At 46.0% G+C, this 12,370-nt stretch overlaps 1 protein-coding gene across 2 annotated transcripts in view; it reads left to right on the forward strand.

The window, feature by feature from the left end:
* The first annotated feature begins 752 nt into the window (after positions 1 to 752).
* Positions 753 to 12,370, forward strand: part of LOC309799007 (TLC domain-containing protein 4-like) — a 64,596-nt gene continuing 52,978 nt past the window's right edge. The window contains exon 1 of one of the 2 annotated variants that reach the window (XM_082611967.1): positions 753 to 839. The gene's annotated coding sequence lies outside the window, so the exon portion shown is untranslated. The remainder of the gene's footprint in view (positions 840 to 12,370) is intronic. The other variant, XM_082611968.1, reaches the window with a different exon arrangement.

Raw genomic sequence — 12,370 nt, forward strand, 5'->3', positions numbered from 1 at the left:
TAGGTGGTGTTTTTCAGGGATTCCGGAGGAGGCTGCTCCAAAGGAACTTGCCTCTTCCACACACGCCCCCTACCCAGTTTGGAACGCATCTGCAGCCCCAAACCAAAAACTGCGAGGGACTTTGGCTAAGAGAGACGTGGCAGGAAAAATCAGCAATTGCCCTTTCACTTCCTTTCTGATAATCAAATCGTGCGCTTGCTTCATTAACCAGAATTTGGGCATCTAAGGAAAAATGTAAACTCATAATCTGAAAAGAATTTTGGTTACGTGGCTAGTCCAGGTACTGACCGCTGCGGAAGCGGACTCAGACCAGTGTCCCACTTGCTAGTTTTTTACTTGCTTTGGAAAGCCGAGGAACCTTACGCTCTGTCCCTGGCGAGGTGTGCTCTTCCAGGATCCCACCGCAGCCCGCCTCGGGTGTTCCCGGTTTTGAGCCCTTTCCGGGACCCAAGTTCCAGGACCCGAAGGTCTGCCCTACTGCCGGCCTCGGGGCCCCGGGCCCCGCCCACTTTGGCCTGGGGTCGGAGCCTCCTTGAGCCGGAGCGGGAGCCTGAGCCCAAGCGCCGCGGCCCCTTTAAGGAGCCGCTCTGCGGTAACCCGAGCCCGCAGTCCAGGCGGGCGCGGCGGCCGCGGCGGTAGCAGTATCCTCCGCGGCTGTTCCTCCTTGCGGCTCGGAGCCCGCGGCTCCCCTGGCTCCCAAAGAGCATCTCGCGGGGCGCCTCTGGCCGGCGCCAGCCCTCGGGCCGGGCCGGGTGACCAGGCGACTGTAACCGCTCGCCGCCCTCTCCCGGCCCGGCGCACCGCTGCCCGCGCGCGAGTCGCCCCGGGACCCGGCACAGGTGACGCCGTTTGGAGAGGGCTCGGGAGGAGGGCGGGCTCGCTTTGCCCCGTGGCTTCCTGCGCCGCCGAGCGCAGCCCGCTGGCAGGGGCGCCGCGGCTTCCCGCCCCCGGCCTAGCGCGGCCGAGAGCTCCGGCGCCTGGAGGTTGGGTGGGCGTCCCCGGCGCGGGAGGCGGCCCGGGGCTCCGCGGAGGGCTCCAGCAGGTGTGTGCTGCCGGCTCAGCATCCTCCTAGCCCGGCGGGCTCCGGCGCAGCTCTGGGCGCAGATGGTGTCCCGAGGCCCGAGGCCCCAGCGCTGCCCAGACGCCCAGCGTTCCACTCGCGTTTCCCGGGCTGTGTGATTCGGGCTGCTGGGGCTGCCTGGGGGTGCCTCCCGGGTCTCAGCTCGAAGGGATGGGTGCTTTGGGCATCCAGGGAAAGCTTTCTTGTTAGAGGCCGGTACAGGATCAGGTGCATCAAGTGGGTAAGTCTCCCCCTCTTCCACCTTCCCACAACTAAATAAAACAAGAAGCTTTTATTTACGCTTGCAGTTCTCAAGTGGGTCCCATTTTTAGCTACCGAGTGCTGAAGAGTCTAGTGGGAGAGGGACTGGGCGCAGAATCAGAGGGAGAAATTGGTTTCTGTTTCCATCTCTACCACTGTATACCCGAGCAAGTTTATTGAACTAAGTACCTCGGTTTACCCAGCCATGAAATGGGATCCGTAATGCTAGCATTTTCCTATCGCCCTCCGTGAAAGCGCTTTGAGTTGTCTAATTTCATTAAAGGTTCACTGTTGCTGGCCAGTATTTTCTTAGTTGTACACATCTGAGTGTGAATGTGGTGCACATTTTTATATGAAATTATAAAATTATTCTTAAAGAGTGATCTTTGATAATGTTTAATTGAATCTGATTCCAATTTGGGGACAAGTTGGAAGAGTCTGTGTGGATGTTAGGAGTTGATGTGTAGTAGGAAAAAAGACTCACTTTAGTGAAATCTTTACCCATTCATAAACGGAGTTGAGAAAAATGGATCTTAGATTGTGTATTTTAAGTGAGATACTGCTGTGTGAGCACAGGGTATAGTTTGGAATGCAGTTTCATCTTTTTGTAGCCAGTTAAGGTAATACGGTAGAATTAATGCCAGTCCCCTTTTAAGTGTGCTATATGTGAAGTAGAGAGTTTTTCCCTTGTTTATCTTGTCCTTAAATTGTATGGGTGAAACTAAATTAGAAAAGTGGACTCCTGCGACACTAGAAAATTTGAAAGATTGGCTTGAGGAACCATGGATTTTAGTTTATTTGCCATCCTCCTTCCTGTGCCATTAGGTGATCCTGAGGATAATATATTTTGAGGATGCCTTTTTTTCCCTACCCCTGCAGCTCCCTTTTGTCACATTACCTCCCGCCAGAGTTTGAATCCTTACTGTGTGATCTTGCGTGAGTTTTACCTATCTAGGGTGGATGCCTCACACCCAGCTGCTCAGTCAGTCATGATTTTTTACACTATTAGCTTTCTGTTCCTGTCCTTTCACTCTAATCCTTCTTTACCTTGTTGGAAAGAAGAATGGGTTTTTGCAGCTCAAGCTGTATACTTTGAGGTGCCTAGGAATGGCAATGGTCAAGGGGCTGAAACTTTATAGTAAATTCCAAAGAAGGAAGCCTTCTACATAGACCCTAGAGTATGGATGCAAGAGTTGGCCTATCTTTTCCTTCATTTTCTGAAATCTCCATCGGAGAGAGATTCATTTGATTAACAAGGTAAACAGAGGCCTCCGGAGCAGGGAGCCATCAGAAAAATAACTCAGTGCTAGATTGGTTAAGAGCTTTCCCAGCTAGGAGAGGGGAAGGAGGAAGAAGCGACTTGGGTGGGGCTGGAGGGCCTGTCCTCCCAATAACCAGATGACCAGAGAGGTGCTAAAGGAGCCCTGGATTCCTGACTGGGAAATGGGAAAAGGGCCGGGTCGCAGAGAGCGAGTGGTGGGGCTGCGAGGAGAATTCTGGAATGTGCCCTAGATGTGACTTGCCTTTTTTACCTTTCCCTTTGAGAGTGTTTCTCGCCCTTCAGAGCCTAGCACAGCTGTCCTGCAGTTCTCAGACCTGTTCACTCTCTCCCTTGGTGCTCTAACCGATGCCCCACGTTTATGTTCCTCCCTCAAAGCTGGCCTTCCGTGTAAGAGAGGAAACTGAGCAGTTTGCTTCATAAGAGACCTTCAGACCTCATTGTCTCCCCACTACCTTCATGTCGAACTAATGTCCCACATCCTGCAGATTAAGGACTCATTTAGCTTTGTTATCTCTTGGAAGATTAAAAAGTGGGATACTCAGTTTGACTGAGAAAAGTAAACTGAACGGTCTACAGGAAGATACAGAAAACGAGTTTTTCTGTAGAGGAAGATAATGCATGAATTGTCTGGGTGAGAATTGTGGGCAATTGGACATGGGAGGGCAGGACCGGGGGTGGAGCTGTGCTGGACAGCTTTTGCCCTTGTCCTTGAGAGAGGAGAGGATGCCCCCACACTCCTACAATCACCTCGTTGGGCCTTCTCTCCTTCCATTTGCCTTGTGAGAGGAAGAAGAGAGCAACATGGCGGTGGAGTAGCCATCTGTTCTCAAGGATGGCAGACAGGCTTTAGGGATGAGTGAGCTCCTTTCACCTGGTGTTGGTATCAGGCACTGGCTGTATTACATCAGGGAACGCATTACATCAGGAAAGTGAAGTTAATTTTGTAAGAAAATCTAAGGTGTTTCAAGAGTGACTTTGGTGATGTTTTTTCTCATTGGAGATGAAAGGTAGCATACAAAGAAATGGAGTCCTACTGCTGTGGGTTTGTTATTCATAGTGAGACAGTTGGAGGTGCTGTGAGCAGATCCTGAAAAGAGGGCTAAGGATAGCAAATGGGTGTGTGTGTGTGTGTGTGTGTGTGTGTGTGTGTGTGTGTTTGCTCAGAACATAAGTCTTTTCAAGGAGAAGGCAGTCCTGTGGCTACATGAGAAGGAGCTTGTGAGTCACTCTAAAAGGCCAAGGTTTGTGCAAACAGCCGATGAAGAAGACAGCTGGCAGTCTATTCAGAGCTTGAGCCGGCACGGGGAAAGGAGTCGCTGAGCAGCCGGCCCAGTAGCAAGGGGGAAGTCTGACTAGATGGACAAAGACTTGTTTCAGGCATTTCTGGATTACAACACAGTACAATTTTCACATTGACTCAGGGCACAAGTAAAGTGTATGTGTATCTGAAACAGGTTTCATGAAACAATATGTACCCTTAACTGTGTATTGTTTCTATTTTCATTTCTATTTCTACTCTATTTCTGTTTCTGTTCTGTGTTCTGAAAAACTCATCAACTATTAATGGGTCACAGTCCACTCTTTGGAAACCATTTGTCTGCTGGATGGAAAAACAGGTTGCAGTGGAGCAGCCTGGGTCTTGGGGTTGGAGACGCTGGAGGAAGTGGGGGGCGCTTAGAGTGGTTGGGAGATCTCTGGACCCCTGTCGGTGGGGACAGGGGGGAGTGTGGGAGCTCATCTGGTGTCTGGAGGGTCAAGGACTCACGTTAGTTAAAGGCAGCTGGATGGGCAGGTGCAAAAATAGAACTTCCTACCAGTTCTGTCCACTTCAAAGCAAAACAGTTCGTTTTGAGGGAAAAGGAGGCGTGGAAGGAGTAAGCTTCGATTTGAAAGTAGTATCCTTAGAGCAGTAGATTTTTCTCTGTAGGTTAAATAAGAAGACAAATGGATCCAGAACGAATTGGCTGATAGATTTAGGCCACTTTGATCAGCTGGGTAGGGAGCAAAGGGCGTCACAGTGCAGAGTGGGTGAGTAGGCAGCACACGTCTCCCCTTCCAGCTTTGAGAAGTTCTTGCAGAAGAAGCGGATGGATGTGTTGTTTCAAAACCCCATTTGCTGATCAAACTCCTTAGGAAGTTGGCTGCTTGCCTCACAGTGAATTGGAAAAGTATTCTCATTACATTTTATAAAAGGGTTTATCAAGACTTCCTTAGACATCTATTTCAAGATCTACAGTCAAACTGGAATCATCATTCATAGTCTTCGGCATTGCCAAAAAAGCTTCTTGGAGAAATAGGTGAGACAGCGTCCAGCATCCTTGAGCTAATTCCACTAGCTGTGCCCTGGATGTTAATCAAGGGCAGAGTCTATCTGTAGGCCTCTGATTTCCTTTTTATAATAATTAACGTCTGACTCCAATACCTAACACCCTCACCAGTGGACAAATACAACAAAGCTGGGAGGAAAACGTACACAGGTATCAGAGATCACCCGGGTTGCTTGGTTACTGCTTGCTTTTATCATCCACATTCTGACCTAGTTGGATCCTTCCTTTGACCCATCCCTGCCTTGTCTGATTTTCTTAGTTGATATATTTTCAGTGTCTGACTTCGCTGCTCCTCCGCTGTCTGCTATCTAGCTGATGCTTTCAATCCTGGTTTCTCTGACATCATCTCTGAGCTCCAGACGTATAGTCTCCACCTGACTGTTCCCATGGAGCCCAGGCTTGGAGCCCACGTTGGATCCCGGCCTGGGCTGTGTTGGTGTCCACTGTGACATGGCCACTTTAGAAATAACTGGTACATTGGTAGATTTATACATCGGCTTTGATTTAACTTTAAAATTTGGGGGACATGGAGAAACTATCTTGGTCAAGTTAATTTAATTAGCTTTCTTCAAATAGGCGTAAAAAAACCTTTAAAAAGTACATTTTGAAGGCATAGAAAACTTCTCTTTGTTTGGCACATATTTATTTAGCGGAAGAGGAGGAAGGAGGAATTTTTGTTTGATAAAAAAATTGAGAACAAATGAAAAACCACCCTTTACAAAGTGTTTCATTTTAGGGGTATAATTCCCCAAACTAGTCTTTCTCAATTAACATGTTTTGCTCTAATACATGTGAAAATATTGAGCCAATTATGAATTTAAATGCTTTATAATTTGTTATATGCTGTTTTAAGGACTTATAAATTCTATAGCTATGTTCCGATGGAGAAAGATTCTTTGCCTTTTCATATTTTAACAACCTGTATGAGTATTAACTGAACACATCAATTTCTTACAATTTCTTTGTGCAGAAATCCAGGGCAAGATAAAGTCGATAGGGAGGAAGGCCAAGTTGCGGGAAGGAGAGGCCTGGCTGCTTGGAGCAAAGGCAGCATGTTTGGAGTATCCCAGTGGAGCCTCTCGGAACAAACCCTTAAGACATAAGGCATTTTGAGGATTTGAGAATGCATTATACCCTCAAGTCTCTAAATGTTTCCTTCAGTGTTTTTTATTTTTGAATTACAAAAGTGACACTTGCACATTATAAGAAACATTACAGACAGTCAGTGTTCAAGAGAATGAAAGTTCACTTCTTCCCCTTCCCCCAGCTCCCACCTCCCGGGGCTTCACCCCCAACCTCAACCAGTTAGCAGTTTGGGGGGTATAGCTCTTCAGACCTTCTTTCTATACAAATGCCAGAGTGTGCCAAGCTATGTATTTATGACAAATGTATCGTTTCGCAGCCTACTTTTTTTCCTACTTGGTAGTATGTGATGGACATTTCTTTTGTATCCTCTTGTTCATTTCAGTGTCTGTGTAACTTGGGATAGTGTGCCTGTACCAATATATTTAAGCATTTCCCTAGCACTGCACCTTAAGGTTGCTTCTGATAACTAATGCAATAGTTAACGCTCTTGTACGTGCATCCTTTCACACTCATGTGAGCTTGTTTTGAGGATAAAAGATAAAATCATTAGTATACTGTGTATTTCATAGTTCAGGTAACATAGTGCTATCAAAATGTACATATTCTGCCATTTAATTCCTCCCAATATTTTTTTAGCAGTAAAAGCACAGCACTGGACACTGTAGGGATTTTAAAGTGGGGCAATACACAGCCCTTGCTTACAAGGGCTCTCTCTCTAGAGTAGGGGGATTAGGCATACACACTGACTATAATATCTTTACTTTTATTTATACCCCACCTTGTTCCAAAAAAGATTAGGGAAGGGGCTTCCCAGGTGGCGCAGTGGTTGAGAGTCCGCCTGCCGATGCAGGGGACACGGGTTCGTGCCTCGGTCCGGGCGGCTGGGCCCGTGAGCCATGGCCGCTGAGCCTGCATGTCCGGAGCCTGTACTCCACAACGGGAGAGGCCACAGCAGTGAGAGGCCCATGTACCGCAAAAAAAAAAAAAAATTAAGGAAGGCTTGCAAAGATGCATACAGTATGACAAGATAAAGTAAACTTAGGATGAAAAAGAAAAATAAGTCAGAGGAAAATAAGATGGAGGTATGAGGGTGAGTGTACTTTGAAGCACTGTTCTCTTCTTCCTGGAAGTTCTGGCTATCAGCTTTCCAGCAGCCAAGGAAAAGAGGCAAACAATCCAGAACAAGCTTCAAGGTGTCCAGAAGAGAAACCAAATTGGAGAAGCCCATCTAGTCCTGATTCTAGGAGGTGAAACAAATTTCTCCTTTGGATTTGCATCAAGAAAATGCTGCATTTGCAGTGGCCAGCCTTCTCAACCACATTCCTGGTATTGTAGTACAGTAAAACCTAGTGACCTTGCTTTATGATGCATTTCATATCATGTTCCTCAGTTCTGGCCAGGGGTGTCATGCCTTGGCACTGAGCAGTGAAGGATCATTAGGATGAGGTGTAAGTTCATGGGTTTAATCCAGAAATAGCTTTAAGAGGATGCATGACCAATGAAAATAGCAATCTGATATTGTTCCTGGATAATTTTTTTCTACAAGGTAGTAGAGAATATATAATTTTAGTGGAATTTCTGTGAGTAGAACCCATTTGCCCAAGAATACTAGGCTTGCAACTTAAAGAGCAAGAAGTGAAGATGTTTTTGATGGCATTAATGTATTCGAACCATAACAAAGATTGAACAAAAGGTTTTCCTTTAAAATAAAAGAGCGGGCTTCCCTGGTGGCGCAGTGGTTGAGAGTCCGCCTGCCGATGCAGGGGACGCGAGTTCGTGTCCCGGTCCGGGAGGATCCCACATGCTGCGGAACGGCTGGGTCCGTGAGCCATGGCCGCTGAGCCTGCGCGTCCAGAGCCTGTGCTCCGCGGCGGGAGAGGCCACAACAGTGAGAGCCCCGCGTACCACACACACAAAAAATAATAATAAAATAAAATAAAATAAAAGAGCAAAACTCTGCACTTGATCCATGTAGGAAGGATGGTAATCTTCACATAGATCAGCTCCACAAGTTAGAAAGGTCAAAGCCATCATTCCAAGAAGCCTTGAGTTCATCACCAGGCTTAAAATTGTTAATAGGTTATAGAATGAGTATTTCTGGGATTAGGGGGTCTACAAGCTGGGGCAGCTTGATCCTGTTTTGTAAAGCTGGGGAAAGTTCAACTTTCCTGAGCCATCTGGATCTGAGCTTCTATAACCCCATTCACTTAAGTCTGGCCTCAGGAACATTGCCCCAAAACAGTTCTTTATTACCAAGTCTATGGGCCAAGCTTAGGTATTTGACAGGGCTTAACACTGTATTTAAACATGACGTTTGTAATAAATGTTAAACTTGAGGTCACCTGAAGCCACATCAGATGTGTTTTGTGCATGATCACCTCTCTGGCCCGTGAAATGGTTCAAAGAAACATGTCACTGCATTTAGATTTTGTGGCTACCTGATAGTGTCCAACCAGATACAGAGTCAGATAAGTACCATGTTTATTGGAAAATAGTGCAGTTGGAATCAGTGTGAGGCAACAGCAGTCTTATGGGAGGAGGTCAGAAGAGAAACCACTCTCAAAGTACCCCTGGTAGTGTTTTAAGTTGCTCTTAGGTAACAGGATAAAAGTCCACTTAGAGAATTTAGTAACTCCTTGGCTGTCTTCTCATTTAAGCCACCAAATTTCCCATTTGGATCATAGGTGTAGACAAGCTTCAGGGCCCCTAGGCCAAAGGTTAAAAGGAGGCGGATATGATCATATTGCTTAAGATACAGAATACCCTATCCCTGTGTGACTTGGTGCCATCGGAGAGATAGGTGTAACCTTTCCCCATTAGGAAATGTGTTAGGAAAGGGTGGTAATAATAAACAATATCCTTTATGGAGTGGTGTTTGGATCTATTGCCAAACGACAAACCACCCCAGCACCTTGTGGCTTAAGACAATTTCTCATGATTCTGTGGGTGGCTGGGCAGTTACTCTGCTGGTGATAGGCTCACTCGCTCATGTGTGTGCATTCAGCTGGGGGGTCAGCGGAGCTGGAAGGTCCAGGATGGCTTGCCACCATGGCTGGCAGTTGGTATTGAGTGTTGCCTGTCAGCTGGGCAGCCTCAGTTCTCCGTGTGGCCTCTCATCCTACAATAGGCTAGACAGGCTTCTTTACACGGCAGTTTCAGGGCAATGCTCTAAGAGGGGGAAAGGCAGATGCTGCAAGGTCTTTTGCTATGGGTGGTAGGATGGCAGTGTCACATTGCAAAGGAATGTGTGGTCATTAAATGATCTACCACAAGTGGCTGGATGTGCCAGGCACTGTGCTAGGTGTATTTAACTTGTCTCACTTAAGTCTTGCACCATTGGCGTTCTTATCTCCATTTTGTAGCACTTGCAGGTCAAGAGGTCATATTCCTCTTGTGCAAGACCACTTGATGAATACTGGGACTAGGACTGGGTTCTAGCTTGCTCTCTCTAGCCAAATGGAATTTGGCTTAAGAACTCAACAGGTGGGAGAAATTTGCTCAATTGTTCTTCAGCCCCTCTAACCCATTTAATGCAGTCTCCTGTTTCCTGTCGGGAGCAAGCAAAAGAGAGAAATAGGGGGCAGGCAGGCAGAGCCCTGCCTCAGTCACTTCCTTGCATCCTGAGGACTTTCTCAGGGGTAATTGGATCGACAATTTGGAGGTGAGAAGACCTCCCTGTCTCCTTAGGTTCTGACTTCCTAGGTTGCTTGGCAGGTGTCCCAGTGATTCCTTTAAAAAAAGAACAAAACATAGTTGCCCTATTATAAATTGTGTTATTTTAAGTTTATAATTAAAAAAAACCATAGTTGCAAAAATCTTCCTCTGTCCAGCTTTTCCTTGATTTCGTAGTGTTGGCAGAAAGCCAAGAGATGTCCCCAGCTGAGAGGCTCCTTCTGTGATCCCTCCAGGAAAGGAAGAGCAGAAATATGGAAATAAGTACATCAGAAGCTGGTAGAGGTTGAATGCAGAACCTCTTGCCTCTTCCGGAGTCCCCCAGGTGATATGGTGTCGCCCGGTCCCTACTTCAGCTTCAGAGCCCCTCACTCACACGGACCCCGTCTGAGGCTCAGGGAGTGTGTTGTATTTGAAATGTTGAGTTCCTTAAAGATGGGCTCTCAAATTACATAAACTTCCAGCACCTTACTTTATATTTGTGTCAGATACTGTATTAGTGTGACCTTCTAATTGCCATTGTCTCTGGCTTAAGGCATTCTGGTTTATCCCAAATCCAGTGGCTGTGGTTGGAGCTCATAGGTTTAAAAAACAAAGACTTCTTTATGAAAGTTTTGAGTGGAGTAAGATGCTAAGAAGCAACATTTACCAAGTAAATAAAATGTGCTGTCTGTGCTTTGAGCCTTAAGACCCTAGAAAATGAACTTTTTTTTTTCTTTTTTTTGCCTGCCTTGGGTCTTTGTTGCTGCGTGCGGGCTTTCTCTAGTTGCGGAGAGTGGGGCTACTGTTCGTTGTGGTGCGTGGGCTTCTCATTGCGGTGGCTTCTCTTGTTGCGGAGCACGGGCTCCAGGGCTCAGTAGTTGTGGCGCATGGGCTTCAGTAATTGTGGCACGCGGGCTCTAGAGCGCAGGCTCAGTAGTTGTGGCACACGGGCTTAGTTGCTCCGTGGCATGTGGGACCTTTCCGGACCAGGGATTGAACCCGTGTCCCCTGCATTGGCAGGTGGATTCTTAACCACTGCTCCACCAGGGAAGTCTGAAAATGAACTCTTGAATTTCCTAAGGGGAGAATTCTTCAGTGGGTTGGGAGCTGGGAAAGAAGGGCTTTTTTCATTACAGCCACACTTCTTGTTAGGCATTATAAAAACAAATTCCAAGCCAGGAGTCAGTGTAAAATGAAATAAAAAATTTTAAATAAGAACAACAAAAAAGTTGCCATGACAGATTAACTATATTAGATTTCATTTGATTTATTTTTAAGTTAATAGCTAGAACATATAAAAAGTATCAGTAAATGTAATCTAGGAGAATAAGAATAAAAGTTTTGTTAAGATTCTAATTAAAAATACCTATAATAGGAGGGAGAATTGATCAAGTGTGGTAGGCAATTAAGGTGAAACATTATTTCTTGAAAGAGCAGGAATTCTCAGGGAGGGTTTAAGGATATGGGATAACCCCTCACCCTTGTTTTGTCAGAACCTCTTGGTGGGGACCCTGGGCTATGTGAAAAATATATGTCAAGAAACCTTGGGCTTCCCTGGTGGCGCAGTGGTTGGGAGTCCACCTGCCGATGCAGGGGACGTGGGTTCGTGCCCCAGTCTGGGAGGATCCCACATGCCGCGGAGCGGCTGGGCCTGTGCGTCCGGAGCCTGTGCTCCGCAACGGGAGAGGCCACAGCAGTGAGAGGCCCGCATACCGAAAAAAAAAAAAAAAAAAGAAACCTTATCCCCCCGACCCCCTGCCCAGGAAACAAACTATAGAAAGGAGACTATAGAATCTTCTTGACTGGTAGGAATAAGCAGAACATATACTGAGAAAATATTGTGTGATGCAGGAGGGGTTGGGGGAAGCTTTGGGATATGAACATTTTAAAACCACTGAATTAGAGATCAGAGATTCCTAGAAAGCATTTAGCATAGGATGTAAAGGGACAGGATTATGAGAGATAAAAGGGAAATCTTGTATGAGGAGATAGGTAGCAATATGAACTAACTGTCAAAACAGTTCTCTGAGTTGTGGTACAAGATGGGGCCACCCCAGAGCCCCTGAGTGAGGGTGTTTCTTGCTGTGGGTGGATGACTCTTACAGCCCGTTTGGGGAACAGAGTTCTCTCTTTCCTGTCCTAACATACTGTGATTGTAATTACTATGTAGAATTGTGGGGAAAATAAAGGCCAGTTAGAAATGACTATTTAACCTTAAATGTTTCATTCTTTGTTTTCATCAAACAATCGATAATCCAAAAAAATTGTTTCAGGAGAGTATCCATCACCAAGGTCTGTAACAGGAGGAATCAAACAGTTTAACTTGAATTCTGTTATATGCTTTTGGAAGAGAAAGGGTTGAAAGTATGGGAAAAATATAAAGGACACCCTTATTCAGAGTTTAGGATCTTAACTGACAGGGAAGAACCATGGAGAAATCTTTTCTATAGTAATGAGCAATTCCTTGTTGAATCTTAAGTAACATCATATCACCGAGAGAAGGAGTGTAACTTAATCATATTAATGTAGGGTTCCTTAGCCTTTCCTGGTTTAGACTTCATTTCTTTCCATTTGCTTCAGTTTAAAAAGCAGCACCATGAATATTGGAGGATTTATAGAAGTTAGGTTGACATTTATGCCCCTGGCTTCCTTTAGACTTCCACTCTAATGCTAATGGTTCTTGAACTTGATGCTCAGAAA

This window comes from Mesoplodon mirus (assembly GCF_964341445.2).
Source record: "Mesoplodon mirus genome assembly, chromosome: 3".
NCBI classification, from domain to species: domain Eukaryota; kingdom Metazoa; phylum Chordata; class Mammalia; order Artiodactyla; family Ziphiidae; genus Mesoplodon; species Mesoplodon mirus.